General features: G+C 48.0%; 1 protein-coding gene across 4 annotated transcripts in view; it reads right to left on the bottom strand.

The window, feature by feature from the left end:
- The window catches only part of CDK12 (cyclin dependent kinase 12), a 301,155-nt gene that overhangs the window by 221,762 nt on the left and 63,085 nt on the right, over positions 1–16,308 (bottom strand). The window lies entirely within an intron of this gene.

The raw sequence follows: 16,308 nt of genomic DNA, 5'->3' as shown, positions 1-16,308 counted from the left end.
CTATGACTTATTTGGGAGGAAGAACGTTACTTCAAATATTTATTCAGTGTCCACAAAGTGAAGGCCCACTCTTATACATCTAATTAGCAGATGCTGAATACAGAGGGGGAGGGGAGACTTGTGAGCTAGAAATCCACAGCAATCACTAGATGTGTTAGCATTACATTTTGGTCACACAAAAGTGGCCTAGTGCTTAACCCCTTAGCGCAAATGGTCATACCAGTCCGTCCACGCTGAGTTCGCATGTGTGAAGGGGGCTCAGGAGCTAAGCTTGCTCCACAGACAGCATAGGTTTTTAAAAGCAGCGACAGGAGCTTGTTTTCATCACTGCTGTGTAACCATTTAGATGCTGCAAGCATTTAAATGGAATGATCAGCGATGTGTGCACCAGCTCCAAATCAACAAGTACGGTGTGTACCGATGGATGGTCATGGTAGCAGGGGGCTTGCTGAATACCATCATGGTATTCCTGTGAAATTCAGCCAAGTACCATGAGAACAAAATAGAAAGTTTTAAACATAAATAAAAAATATAAATTTTTAAAAATATAAAAATTTATCACAACCATTTCCCCAGTTAAATATAAAGACAGACTTGAAGAAAAAAAACAAAACAAAAAAAAAAAAAAACAGAAAACCCACCACAATTAGGTATCGCTGGATGGATAAAAATATGGTCTATCAAAATATAAAATTAACCAGTACAGTAAACACAATACAGAGAAAAAGTCAACACTATCCAATTATTATTATTTATTTTTATTTTTTTTTACAAGGCTTTACTTTTTTTTTTCAATCACTTTAAAAAAAACAAAAAACTAAACCAATTTAAATGGAACCTGTCACCTGAATTTGGCGGGACCGGTTTTGGGTCATATGGACGGGGTTTTTGGGTGTTTGATTCACCCTTTCTTACCCGCTAGCTGCATGCTGGCCGCAATATTGGATTGAAGTTCATTCTCTGTCCTCCGGAGTACACGCCAGCGCAAGGCAATATTGCCTTCCGCAGGCGTGTATTCCGGAGGACAGAGAATGAACTTCAATCCAATATTGCGGCCAGCATGCAGCCAGCGGGTAAGGAAAGGGTGAATCAAACACCCGAAAACCCCGCCCATATGACCCAAAACCGGTCCCGCCAAATTCAGGTGACAGGTTCCCTTTAAGTTCGCCATAATTGTACTGACCTAATCACGTTTCCAGATCATTTTAACTATACAATGAACAAAGTAAAAATAATGGTGGCAATGTATTTTTATTTTCTACCACTTTATGCTTCTTGCAATTTTTTTCCCATTTTAAGCACATTGTATGTAAAAAAAAAAACAACAACAAAAAAAAAAAAAGCAACTTTGAAATGTACCTCTTATTAAAATTTCTCTCTGTTCTCAGGAATTTTTAATCCTATAATTTACTGTTAGTAGTCACGGTTACCAGCCAACACTGTAGTTTATCAGAAGTGGCCGTTGTTTAGGCAAGAAGCGTATGCATACAAGACCATTGCTATAGAGCTTGTGAGCACTGCTCTGAAGCTGGCCAGATGCTCCTAAGATGTGCAGATAGTACACAGTTCACCAGATTAAGTTGTTAATCATCTGGAGAACACCACTCCCTGGCACTTGGGAGCGGAGAGCAGTGCAGCTTTGAAAACTGAATGCGAGATGCTTTTAAGGGTATGGCTCCACGGTCCGGAGGGGCGGCGGTATCGTCGGAGCGGCGAAGCCGCTCGGCGCTAAGCCCCGCCCCCTTTCTGGGACGCGATGGTGCCGGATGTGTACAGTACACATCCGGGATCATCGCACCCCTCGCCATAGGGCCCTGTGATATGCCTTGCGGGGACGCTGCGTCCCCGCAAGGTGTACGGACATGCTGCGTTCTGAAAAGACGCGCAGCATGTCCGGAGTCGCAGGGCCGCCGCGTGTGGGTTTCCACGCATAGTGGAGACGGGATTTCATAAAATCCCCTCCACTATGCTGGAACATCTGGACGCTGCTTGTTTGACGCTGCAGCGTCAAACAAGCAGCGTTTACTTACCGTGGAAACATACCCTCAAACTCCACTCCAGCGGTTTTTTTTATTGCACCCCTGGAGTGACGCTATAAATCAGGGGTCCTCAAACTACGGCCCGCCACGGACATATATCTGGCCCCTGGGCCTGGCCGACATTGAACTTCACTACAGTTCAATGCCAGCGGGCCCTGTATTTGCGGGAGGAACGACTAGGCGGCGAGGAAAGGCGATACGCGGCCCTTCGTATGCAACACAGACCACGCGATTGTCGTCACGCCGCCTGTGCCAGAAGAAGACGGAGTCAAGCGGGCGCCTCTTCCGAGCAGCAGGGGACATAGGTGAGTACTGGTATTTTTTTTTTTTTTTTTTTAAACACTAGGTCCGGTCTATCATGCCTATTGGGGACCTATGTTGCCTATTGGGGACCTATACCGCCTATTGGGGACTTTTACCTGCCTATTGGGGACTAATGCTTCCTTTTGGGGACATTTACCTGCCTATTGGGGACCAATGCTGCCTATTGGAGACATTTACCTACCTTTTGGAGACTCTCGCATCACACCAGTCTGAGCCTGAAGTAAAAGCAGAGCTCCACCAATATGGGCACTGGTGAGGCTGAAAGGATATGGACTGGCGAGGATGCATTGATGGGCACTGATCAGACTGCCTGATGGGCAGTGCAGTCTGTATGTCTCGTGTGGGCAATTTTATTGCGGTTATATTGTTTTTGCAGCGCTAGATATAGATAGATAGATAGATATATTCGTATTTTACTAATAGCAATTTGGAATCCCTAGGAAACAATGATATAATGATATCAAGAAAGAGAACAACTGCTTCACTTGTTATGACTAGCAGTGAAAAATATGGAACCGGACATGGACCATCTCATTAGCCAAAAGCAGGCCCATAGTTCCCATTGAAATATCGGTAAGTTTGTTGATTTAACTTTACCTGTTCTTCATTTTAAATATTGTATTTGTTCATGTTTTGGGTTTTTTAACTTCAAAATAAGATATGTGCAGTGTGCATAGGAATTTGTTCAGGGCTTTTTTTTTTATAAAACTATATTCCGGCCCTCCAATGGTCTGAGGGACCATGAACTGGCCCCCTGTTCATAAAGTTTGAGGACCCCTGCTATAAATATTTCTGGAGCATTCTAGGAAGAGCGAAGAGTAGCCGCGAGTCTAAGGATCTATGGGTGTAGCTGGGTCGAGCTGCCTGAAAAAAATTTGAAAAACCATGCCCCGGATCTTTATGGCGATTCAATAGAAATTCATTTTGCTCAACATGTAAAATGATTACCCATATGGTGCGCTGCAATGCGTGTTATATGTTTACAGACTTGCCAGAGGAAAACCCAAACTTTACTTGTCAGAAATGCAAGCTTATGACTCTGGAAACAGAAACTTTTTTTTTTTTGCAAAGGAGTGTTTTTGGTTTTACTGTGCTCTTTTGTGTCTTCAAGTTTCTTGGTGGTGTGTGAACATGTTCCTATAGACTTGTTCACTGTGCAAGTAGCCCATGTGTTACTGTTTCCATAATTGTTCTCTTGTGTCTACAAGACTAGGGAATTACCCACCACTCCTTGTGGGCTATCTGCACAAAAGCTGTTCCACTCAGCATGTCCACATGGACATTTCCTCTCTGAACCCTGCTCTTACAGGTAATATACATATATTGCATACATCAGTTAGGACTGCTCTATATGGGTATACTTTGACGTTTGGTGGAGCAGCTTAGTATACATTTTTTGCAAAAAAATTATCAACCAAATACCCTGTTTTTTACATCTTTTTAGTAGCACTTGCTGATTACTGTGATTTTTTTGCAACGGAGTGCTTTTGGTTTTACTGTGCTCTTTTGTGTCTTCAAGCTTATGACTCTGTTGGAGGAAAAGGTGCAAAGTCTTACGTAGAGAATAGCTACATTGAAGATTATGAGGATTTCCTTGACAGAACAGAAGAAGAATCTCTTCAGAATGTTGCAACAGAAGAACTTTTCAGTGTTCCTGCAGAAGCTAATGACAGAGTAGAAATATCTATTCGGAATATTCGAAGAGAAGCACCTTTTAATATACCTGCAGAAGAAGAGAAGTGGTAGCATGTGACCCAAAGAAGCAGGAGGATGAGGAGGCAATCAGCACCCATACTGCTGGAGAACCACTACCAGGCTCTCACGCAGCAAAATTTTGAAGATTTACATTAAAAAAATTGCTTTACTTGCAAAAAAAAACAAAACAAAAAAAACCTCTAGTAAGAAACAAGAAGCCTCTTGAAGGTAGAAAAAGAAGCACTGTGGTGAAGAAAAAAAGGAGAGTGGTGGTCATGGGGGATTCCCTGCTGAGAAGAACAGAGAACAGAAACCGGTATCTGCCGACCGGACATTACCTCTCGAGAAGTGTGCTGCCTTCTACATGCCCAAATCACAGATGCATCTGGTAGGGTATCAAGACTCCTCAGTGCTACAGACAACTAACCAAGCCTACTAAAACACGTAGGAATAAATGACAGCAGAAAATGACAGACTAGATGCAGAGACTTTGAATTCTATGTTAGGAAAACATATCTCCACAGATACCCAAGCTTTAGAAAATGGTAGCTCTGCAGAAACAGTTTGGGTAAGAACACGAGAAGAACAGAAATGAAACTATTGTGGTTGTTTATTATAGACCACCTGGACAGACTGAAGATATGAACTCTTTACATCAGACGTCTATTCTCAAAACCGTATGACATGGTCATGGGAGACTAACTATCCAGATGTTTGTTAATCTTTAAATAATAATCTTTATTTTTATATAGCGCTAACATATTTCACAGCACTTTACAGTTTGCACACATCATCATCGCTGTCCTCGATGGGGCTCACAATCTAGAATCCCTATCAGTTGGAATGTGGGAGGAAACCGGAGTACCAGGAGGAAACCCACGCAAACACAGGGAGAACATACAAACACCTTGCAGATGTTGTCCTTGGTGGGATTTGAACCCAGGACCCCAACGCAGCAAGGCTGCAGTGCTAACCACTGAGCCACCGTGCTGCCCCGAGCTGTTGGGAATCAGTCTCAGGCAAAAGTAATGGGTCCAGAAATGCACATACATATTTGTCAGAGTTGTCCGATCTATTAAGTTATAAAAATAATTCATTTGATCGGTAAACGAAAAAAAAAAGGTCAAAACACCAGAATCACGTTTTTTTGGACGCTGCAACATTGCATTAAAATGCAATAATGAGCAATCAAAAGATTGTATCCACACGAAAATGCTATAATTAAAAACGCTAGCTCGGCATGCAAAAAAGAAGCCCTCACCCAGACGCAGATCACAAAAAACAGATGCTATGGGTCTCGGAAAATGACATTTTTTTTTCAAATTTTTTAACCCCTCTATGCCATCCATTGTACTATTCTGTCCATGTGACCCGAGACTTACTTGCATGGACAGAATAACAGGATTTTTGGTTGCTTACCGTAAAATCTGTTTCTTGGAGCCTCCATTGGGGGACACAGGAACCATGGGTGTATGCTGCTGCCACTAGGAGGCTGACACTATGCAAATAAAAAAGTTAGCTCCTCCTCTGCAGTGTACACCCCACCGACTGGCATTATACTCTTCAGTTAGTGAGAAAGCAGTAGGAGATAATGAACAAGGTTGAAAAACCATAACCACAAACTTGAGAACTGTAAACGTGAGAACAGTCATATAACATATAACAGAAACATTGGGAGGGAGCTATGTCCCCCAATGGAGGCTCCAAGAAACAGATTTTACGGTAAGCAACCAAAAATCCTGTTTTCTTTATCGCCTCTCAATGGGGGACACAGGAACCATGGGACGTCCCAAAGCAGTCCCTAGGGCGGGAAAACAGACTTCCATCAGGTCAGAGGACTCACCACTGCCGCCTGCAAGATCCTTCTGCCTAGGCTGGCGTCCGCCGAAGCGTAGGTATGGACCTTGTAAAATTTGGCGAACGTGTGGATGGAAGACCAAGTTGCCGCTTTGCAAAGCTGTAGGGCGGAAGCCCTGTGGCGCACCGCCCAGGAGGCGCCGACTGCCCGGGTAGAGTGAGCCTTGATCCCAGGAGGAGGCACTCTGTTCTTGACCCGGTAAGCCTCCAAGATTGCCATTCTGATCCAGCGAGCAATAGTCGCCTTAGAAGCCGGCTGGCCTCTGCGCGAGCCATCAGGAATGACGAAAAAGGAATCAGTCTTCCGAAAAGTGGAGGTTCTATCCAGATAGATCTTCACTGCCCTGACGAGGTCCAGCTTGTTCAACGATCGCTCCAGAGGATGAGTCGGAGCTGGACAAAAAGAAGGAAGAACGATGTCCTCGTTGAGGTGGAAAGTGGAAACCACCTTAGGAAGAAAAGAAGGCAGAGGCCTGAGGACCACCTTGTCCTGGTGGATGACCAGGAACGGAGGACGGCAAGACAGGGCCGCCAGCTCGGAAACGCGGCGGATAGAAGTGATGGCCACAAGAAAAGCCACCTTCCAAGATAGAACTGACAGGGGAACCTCCCTGAGAGGCTCAAAGAGAGAAACCCTCAGAACGTCCAGTACCAGGTTTAAATCCCATGCATCCACAGGGGCCCTGTACGGCGGGACAGCGTGGGCTACTCCCTGAAGGAAGGTCTTAACCTGTGGCCGAGAAGCTAAAGTCTTCTGAAAGAGACCTGGCCCTTCAAGGAACTAAGAGCCAGGCCCGAATCCAGTCCTGCCTGAAGGAAGGCCAAAAGAGAAGGCAGTGAATAGGTCATAGATGGAACGCGGTTGGACTCACACCAACGGAAGTAAGCCTTCCAGGTCCGGTAGTAGATCCTGGAAGACGAAGGCTTCCGAGCCTGAATCATGGTGTGAATCACCCGGTCCGAAAGGCCGGACGCTCTTAGAACCGCGGTCTCAACAGCCACGCCGTTAAACTGAGCGACCGAGAATTCAAGTGGCAGATCGGACCCTGAGACAGCAGATCGGGCCTGTCTGGAAGGCGCCAGGGAGCGTCCGCGAGAAGGTTGACGAGCTCTGCGAACCAAGCTCTCCTGGGCCAATCCGGGGCGATCAGGATGACCGGCACCCCTTCCGCCTTGATCTTCTTCAACAGTTTGGGAAGTAATGGAAGGGGAGGGAACAGGTAGGGCAGCACGAACTGTGACCAAGGGATGGCTAGAGCGTTGACGCCCACTGCGAGAGGATCGCGAGACCTGGAGACGAACTGCGGAACCTTCCTGTTCATTCGGGACGCCGTGAGGTCCACGTCTGGAGTCCCCCATCGAAGACAAATCTGATGGAAGACCTCCGGATGCAAGGACCATTCCCCTGCCGCGAGGCCCTCGCGGCTGAGGAAGTCGGCGGCCCAGTTGTCCACGCCGGAGATATGCACTGCGGATATCACCGGAACTGTTGCCTCTGCCCAAAGGAGGATCTTGGATACCTCGGCAAGGGCCAAGGAGCTCCGGGTCCCCCCCTGATGGTTGACATAAGCCACGGCCGTGGCGTTGTCCGTCTGGATCCGGACTGGCAGGCCCCTGAGAATCCTTTCCCAGTGGCGGAGGGACAGAAAGATGGCCCGAATTTCGAGGATATTGATTGGCAGAGATGACTCCTGCGACGACCAATGGCCCTGGACCGTCAGGTGGCGAAAAACCGCACCCCAGCCGAGCAGGCTGGCGTCCGTCGTCACCACCTGCCAGTGAACTGGAAGGAAGGACCTGCCCTGGGAGACGAGGGGTGACGCCAGCCACCAGTTGAGAGACCGTTTGACCCGAGAAGAGAGGCGGATCGGTCGATCCAGGGAGAAGACAGACCTGTCCCATTGAGACAGAATGGCTTGCTGGAGGGGTCGCGAGTGAAATTGGGCGAAGGGAATCGCTTCCAATGTTGCTACCATCCTTCCCAGAACCCTCATGGCCGATCGGAGGGAGGGAGGCCGAGGACCCTGGAGTAAGCGTATGTCCCGACAAAGAGTGGATCTCTTGTCTTTGGGAAGGAAGACTCTGGTCTGACGAGTGTCGAAGAGCATGCCAGGAAGATGATGCGCTGAGAAGGAATAAGACAGGATTTCTTCCGGTTGACCAGCCACCCGAAACGGACTAAGGTGTCGAGAACAATGGACAGGCTTTCGTGAGCCTGAGAAAAAGACGGAGCCTTGATGAGGATGTCGTCGAGGTATGGAAATAGGACCAGGCCTCTGACTCTCAAGATGGCCATCAGAGCCGCCATGATCTTCGTGAACACCCTTGTAGCGGCTGCGAGGCCAAACGGCAGGGCGACGAACTGAAAATGTTCCCGGAGCACTGCAAAGCGCAGGAAACGGTGATGACCGGGAAATATCAGGACATGGAGGTAGGCGTCCTGGATATCTATTGAGCACAGAAATTCCTGGGCCTCCATCGAAGCAATTACTGAACGAAGGGATTCCATCCTGAAGTGTCTCAGACGAACTCTCCTGTACAGCAATTTAAGGTCCAGAATGGGGCGAACCTTGCCGTCTTTTTTCGGTACAACAAAAAGGTTCGAGTAGAAACCCGTGAACCGTTCTTTTTCTGGGACGGGAACGATTACTCCGGCTTTGAGGAGAGAAGCGATGGCTGCGAAGAAGCCCGGAACTAGAGCGGGATCTCTTGGAGGACGGGATCCGAAGAAACGATCCCGGGGTCGTGAAACGAACTCTATCTTGTATCCCGAGGATACAACTTCCCTGACCCATGCGTTTTCTACTGCGGAAAGCCAGACGTCCCTGAAAAAGAGAAGACGGCCGCCCAACCTGGGAGTTGAGCTGGAGTCTTGCCGAGAGTCATGCAGAGGTGGATCTTCCAGTCCTGGGCCTGGAGGATCTGCCCTGGGAGTAGCGAGGACGCCAGGACGGAGTGGGCCTAAAGGACACCGCCTTCTTCTCTTGACGTGCCTGTGGCCTCTGTTGCTGCTGGGAAAAGGAGCTTGACGCAGCGAAGCGGCGAAAGGGCCGAAACTGCCGTCTAGGAGGAGGGCGACGAGGCTTAGCCTGGGGGAGAAGAGAACTTGTACCCCCGGTGGCGTCCTTAATGATTTGGTCCAGCTGGGAACCAAATAGATGAGAGCCCTGGAAGGGCAGACTGGTAAGGGACTTCTTGGAAGATAAGTCCGCCTGCCAGGCCTTGAGCCAAACGGTCCGGCGGATGGCAACAGCATTGCTGGAAGCCTGAGCAGCACAAGACGCGGTATCCAGGGAGGCGGAGACCAGATATTCACCAGCGTGGGAAATTTGGTTGGCAAGCTCCGCTAGTTGCGCAGGAGGCGCCCCGTCCAGGATACCTCGACGGAGATCTTTGGCCCATTTGGAAATGGATTTAGAAACCCACGTAGAAGCAAAAGCTGGGCATAGCGCCGCCGCAGCTGCTTCAAAGGCTGACTTCGCGAAGGATTCTACAACTCTATCGTTAGAGTCCTTCAGAGATGCTCCGCCGGACAGAGGAAGCACCGTGTTGGTGGACAGCCTGGAAACAGGGGGATCCACCGAGGGAGAGACCGTCCAATTGGCGGTAAGCTCTGGAGGAAAAGGATATAACACGCCCCCGCGTTTTCCCCTCTGAAAACGTCTGGTCGGGTTTTGTCTCTCTCTGGACAAGATTTCCACGAATTCAGGATGAGGAGCAAAAAACTTGGAGGGTGGTTTGGCCCGTCTAAACGAAACCGCCTGATCTGCGGGTTCCGTAGAGGGATCCTTGATGCCACAGGTTTGGTTTATTGCCCCAATGAGATTCTGGACCATATCTCTCATGGTGGCGATTTGGTTAGAATCCAGCTCTGAAATATCCTCTGAGGGCGCATCAGAGAAAGCCTCGCCTGACTCAGGGGAGGAGGATCGGGGGGACACCGACCGCAGGGGAGGGCCGTGTGGCGAGATGGAGCGAGAAGAGGACTCAGAACGACGTTCCTGTCTGGACCTTTTGTGGCTTATCAAGGAGGGCTCGGGCGGCGGTTCCTGCGACCCGCTGGCAACTGCAGGGGTAACCGATCCAGTACGGACACCAGGGTTTGAGACACCCGTGTTAAATCAGCCACCGATTGAGACAGAGAGGAGGCCCAGCCTGGGATGGGGGTATCACTCTCGGGCGGATCAGCCGGGGGATCCTGGGCGGTGGGAACAATCAGGTTGCTGCAGGCCTGACAGAGCGGAGAGGACTGACCTGAGGGAAGTTTGCTGTTACAGGACGAACAAGCAAAGTATTTGACTAAGACAGAAGACTTAGAGGAAGAAGTAGGAGGGCGAGAGCAGCCCCCTTTAGAGATAGACATTTTGAGAGGTCCCTGAAGAAAATGCCAGCAGGTTAGGGGACAGTGGAGGCAGAGGGGGGTGTCAGTCTGCAGTGCAGCTACTCACGGACCCGGTCCTGGAAGATGGCAAAGTACTTGACTGGAGAAAAACCCCGCCGCAGATCGTGCTGTGCCCACAGAAGAGATGCGGTGGCGAAGATGCGGGGCGCGCTGCGCGAGCTCCTGCTGCTGTGAAGCGGTGACCAGACGAGTTTCCCTGGAGGAAAGGGGCGGAGCCAGACACGGAGGCGCCGGTGGGCAGGGCACATATGACGGGCGGGAAAAAACCCGCCCGCAGAGGCAGAAGTGGGGGAGAGAGAAAACCGGAAGTAGGCCCCGGCCAAAGCCGGGGCCTAAATTAGGAGCCGTGGCAGGGGAAAAGAGCCGCGGCACCGGAAAAGAGCGCCGCAAGGGCCGGAAGTAGGCCCCGGCAGAAGCCGGGGCCTAAATTAGGAGCCGGCGGCCAAAGAGAGGAGCCGCGGCGCCGGAAAGGTGCGCCGCAAGGGAGAACGGGCGGTGCAGTAGCCTACAGGCTGTGCTGCTGAAAAGGGCGCCGCAGTGAGCAACAACCTGCGGCGCCAGTAGGCGCGACAGCCAGTAGGATCGGCGCGACAGCCTGCAGGGTTGCCGCGCTGTGAGGTGCCCCTTGATAAACCGCATCGCCGGGTAGTGCGCCGCAGAATAGCGCCCGGCAGCCATAGAGCTGTATGGGAGAGGTTGCCAAGGTGCCCCTGATTGAGGACCACCGGGGATAGGAGCGCGGCAGCCTGTAAGGACCCCGCGCCGGAAGAAAGCCGATGAAGCATGGGGGGGGGGGAGAAATGCGCGTGTCTACGGAGGTCACCGCGCGATAATCAATCCCGTCCGCACTGCTGCATGGATGCAGTCGATGACCAGATATAAGAGGGTCACCGTCTGGGGGCCCCTAACAAAAAAAAAAAAAAAAAGCCCCCCCCTATGAAAGATCTGGGATGGGATAGGGGAAATACTCACCTAAAACATCCCACGCCGAAACTAACCTGAAAAGGTATGAGACGTCCAGGGAGCTGATGGACGTCCTCGTCTCCGCAACCGACAGGCTCTGGTGGGCGAGTGGGTGGGTGACGGAGCAAGGACCGGACTTCTAAGCACGCTTGTGTGCTAGGATCTTGGTCCTGGTGAGGGATCTATGAGGACACGGGGTGGCAGTACACGCCGTACTCATAGTCCGCCTTGTGGGACTACAGGTGTGACTGTTCACCCTGTATCCCTTCCGGAAAACCTGAAAAGAAACGACAGACATTGAGGTAGATAAGGGTCTAATCAAAGACCCGTGTCCACCTCCTACTGACACTAAGCTAAACTGAAGAGTATAATGCCAGTCGGTGGGGTGTACACTGCAGAGGAGGAGCTAACTTTTTTATTTGCATAGTGTCAGCCTCCTAGTGGCAGCAGCATACACCCATGGTTCCTGTGTCCCCCAATGAGAGGCGATAAAGAAAGTACATAATCGCGATTGGCCGCGAACACGGGGGAGGTGTGTGGCCGATCACAGCCGGGTGTCAGCTGATTCTCACAACTGACAGCCGACACTAGGAGCCAGGAGAGGTCACAGAAATATGAACACGATCCCACCATTTCGGAAGCCGTCGAAGGGGACGACAGCCCCTGTGCCTTTGGATCGGAGACCCTGCAACGTGACGCGGGGTCCCAATTGCTGCAATGGTAACCCGATGTCCTGACGACATCGGGGTTACCAGAGCGAAGAAATTTCCAGGTCATGCGCAGCGCATGATCACCAAGTCTCTCCGTCAGTGCAGAGCTGACAGCTTATACGGCATTCAATTCAAGACAAAAAGAGTCCTTAAATAATTAATAAGTCCATATCCAAGGGACAACGCTTCAATCTTTCAAAAGACTACACAACTGTATTATTTGTACACCAGGTTCACAGAGATAAGTGCCAAAGAAAAATTTTAAGTGACAACAAATCAATTTTTAAAACTATATTAGTTTTTATTCAATTAAATAAAAAAAACATAAAAAGATATTCAGGAACACGAGATAACTGGAAAGAATGGAGATTACAAAAAGGAAATTACAGCAGACATAAAATTGGCAGTTTTCCTAAATACAGCAATGTTAATCAGCAAAAAAACTACAACAATAGTTATATATGATAAAGTGCATTGTGCAAAAAAAAAATAATAATTGTTATACATATAATATAATAAAAAGCTTTCACTAATTAACCAATTAAATATTTCAGATTGCCACTAGAGGGTAGTATTGCTCTCTAGGAAGCAGGGCGGCGAAACGTGCGCGTCAGGACAGGAGGTTGATGAACTGCAGTGCTCTTATTTTTATGTGATGTTTCCCTAAATTATTTCATTTGTACCTACCATTTTTTGGGGGGGGGCTATTTAATACTGGGATCTATATACCTTCGGGTGACTGATGTTCTCTTTTAGTATATCAGGCTAGATTATATATTTGGCACATGAATAAAGATAGGGATTTACACTACCGTATATACTCGAGTATAAGCCGACCTGAGTATAAGCCGACCCCCCTAATTTTGCCACAAAAAACTGGGAAAACTTATTGACTCGAGTATAAGCCTAGGGTGGAAAATACAGCAGCTACCGGTGAATTTCAAAAATAAAAATTAGATGCTCCATACCGTTCATTATTGCCCCAAAGGAGGTTCCATATAAAGCTGTGCCATATAGAATGCTCTGCACCGTTCATTATGGCCCCATAGATGCTCCATATAAAGCTGTGCATTATAGAGTGCTCTGCACTGTTCATTATGGCCCCATAGATGCTCCATATAAAGCAGTGCCATATATGCTCTGCACTGTTCATTATTGCCCCATAGATGCTCCTTATAAAGCAGTGCCATATATGCTCTGCACTGTTCATTATTGCCCCATAGATGCTCCTTATTAAGCTGTGCCTTATATGCTCTGCACTGTTCATTGTTGCCCCATAGATGTGCCATATAAATCTGTGCCATATATAGTGCTCTGCACCGTTGCCCCATAGATGTGCCATATAAATCTGTGCCATATATAACGCTGCTGCTGCAATAAAAAAAAACACATACTCACCTCTCTTGCTTGCAGCTCCTCAGCGTCCCGTCCCGGCGTCTCTCCGCACTGACTGATCAGGCAGAGGGCGGCGTGCACACTATATGCGTCATCGCGCCCTCTGACCTGAACAGTCAGAACAAGAGGACGCGAAGACAGGGCGGCGCCTGGCGTGTGGATCGTGGACAGGTGAATATAAAATACTCACCTAGTCCCGGCGCTCCCCCTGCCTGTCACACTGTCTTCGGGTGCCGCAGCTCTTCCTCTGTCAGCGGTCACCGGCACCACTGATTAGAGAAATGACTATGCGGCTCCGCCCCTATGGGAGTGGAGTCCATAATCATTTCTCTAATGAGCGGTCCCACGTGACCGCTGAACAGGGGAAGAGCTGCGGCACCCGAAGACAGTGTGACGGGCAGGGGGAGCGCCAGGATCGCCGGGACTAGGTAAGTATGCCTCAGCGCCCTCACCCGCCGACCCCACCGCCGACCGTGACTCGAGTATAAGCCGAGAGAGGCACTTTCAGCCCAAAAATTTGGGCTGAAAATCTCGGCTTATACTCGAGTATATACGGTAATTTAACTGGCTCTAATGGCAGAGAATAAAATATATTAATGATATATAAATATAGCAATGCTTGACTCCTAGTGAGCAATACTACCCTCTAGTGGCAATCTGAAGTACCGAATTGGTTAATTAGTGAAAGCACTTTATTATATTATATGTATAACAATGATTTTTTTGCACAATACACTATCATATATAAATATTGTTGTAGTTTTTTTGCTGCGTAACATTGCTGTATTTAGGAAAACTGCCAATTTTATGTCTGCTGTAATTTCCTTTTTTTAATCTCCATTCTTTCCAGTTATCTCGCGTTCCTGAATATCTTTTTATGGTTTTTGATTTAATTGAATAAAAACTAATATTGTTTTAAAAATTGATCTGTTGTCACTTCAAAATTTTCTTTGGCACCTATCACTGTGAACCTGGTGTACAAAAAATACAGTTGTGTAGCTTATATGGCATGCGATGCTGCTTCATCTGCAAACTATAGAAGCGATCAGCCTGCACAAAATGATTGTCCCATAGTGGGACAAAAAGTTTAAAAGTCAGAATAAATTAAATCACTAAAAATATTTTAAAAAATAAATTAAAAAAAATATATTTATTCTATCACTAAATAAATATTTGAACGAAAAAAAATAAAATCTAACCATTAAAAGTACATATTTGGTGTTGCCGCATCCGTAATGACCCGACCTATAAGGCTATGTGCACACTTTGCGGTGTGCTCTGCGGGTTCTCCCGCAGCGGAATTGATAAATCTGCAGGGCAAAACCGCTGCGGTTATCCCTGCAGATTTATCGCGGTTTGTTTTGCGATTTCCGCTGCGGGATTACTCCTATACTATTGATGCTGCATATGCAGCAATATGCAGCATCAATAGTAATGTTAAAAATAATAAAAATTGGTTATACTCACCCTCTGATGTCCGGATCTCCTCGGCGCTGCACGCGGCGCTCCGGTTCCAAAGATGCTGTGCCGAGAGGCCCGAGAAGGACCTTCGTGACGTCACGGTCATGTGACCGCGGCGTCATCACGGTCATGTGACCGCGACGTCACCGCAGGTCCTGCTCGCACAGCAACTAGACCGGACAGCCGCGTGCAGCGCTGAGAGGTGAGTATAGCATCATTTTTTATTTTAATTCTTTTTTACACTATTTAGGCTTCCCGTCTCCTCTCCTCCACCCCGGGTAGCAACTGCACATTATCTGCTTACTTCCCGCATCGTGGGCACAGCCCCATGCGGAAGTAAGCGGAACAATGCATTCCTATGGGTGCAGAATCGCTGCGATTCTGCACAAAGAAGTGACATGCTGCGGGTTGTAAACCGCTGCCTTTATGCGCGATTTTTCCCGCAGCATGTGCACTGCGGTTTGCGGTTTCCATAGGGTTTACATGTTAATGTAAACGCAATGGAAACTGCTGCGGACCCGCAGCATCAAAATCGCCGCGGATCCGCGGTAAAAACCGCAAAGTGTGAACATGGCCTAAAACTGTCCCACTAGCTAACACCATAAAAAAAACAAGGCAAAAAACAATGCTTTATCATCAAACGGCCAAAAAAAATGTGGATTAACACGCGATCATAGAGACGGATATAAATAATCATGGTACCGATGAAAAAGTCATCTTGTTCCGCAAAAAACAAGCCCCCATACAGCTCCATCAGCAGAAAAATAAAAAAAAGTTATAGCTCTTAGAATAAAGGGATGCAAAAATAATTATTTTTTATACAAAATAGTTTTTATTGTATAAAAGCGCCAAAACACACAAAAAATGATATAAATGAGGCATTGCTGTAATCGTACTAAAAAGCGATCAAAAAACACCATGTGCCCGAAAATGGTACCAATAAAAAAGTCAACTTGTCCCACAAAAAAAAAAAAAGACCTCACATGACTCTGTGGGCCGAAATATGGAAAAATTATAGCTCTCAAAATATGGTGATGCAAACTATTTTGAAGTAAAAAATGTCTTTTAGTGTGTGACAGCAGCCAAACATTAAATCTTGCAATAAGGCCTCTTTCACACGTCCTGTTATTTCCGGTACCGGAGGGGTCAGAGTCCGTGTGTGTAATACTTGCGGCACACGTGTGGCATGCGTGTGCTGCACCAGTGCCACATGGACGGGCACCAGGGAAGAAGCATTACAGTAAGCGCTGTTTCCCGGCGCTTAGTGTTGAACACAGCTCTCATTCTCCCTGTAGCAGCGGCAAGTGGGGTAATAGTTGTGGGCTTGATGTCACAGGTGACATCAAGCCCACAGCTTAGCAACGGAGAAGCGCCTATAAGACACCTATCCATTACTAAACCTTAGTAAAACAGTTGTGGAATTGCACTATTTTTGCAATTTCACTGCACTTGAATTATTTTC

The sequence above is a fragment of the Ranitomeya variabilis genome, chromosome 4 (genome assembly GCF_051348905.1).
Source record: "Ranitomeya variabilis isolate aRanVar5 chromosome 4, aRanVar5.hap1, whole genome shotgun sequence".
Classification (NCBI taxonomy): Eukaryota; Metazoa; Chordata; class Amphibia; order Anura; family Dendrobatidae; genus Ranitomeya; species Ranitomeya variabilis.
This window is presented reverse-complemented; position numbering and strand designations above follow the sequence as displayed.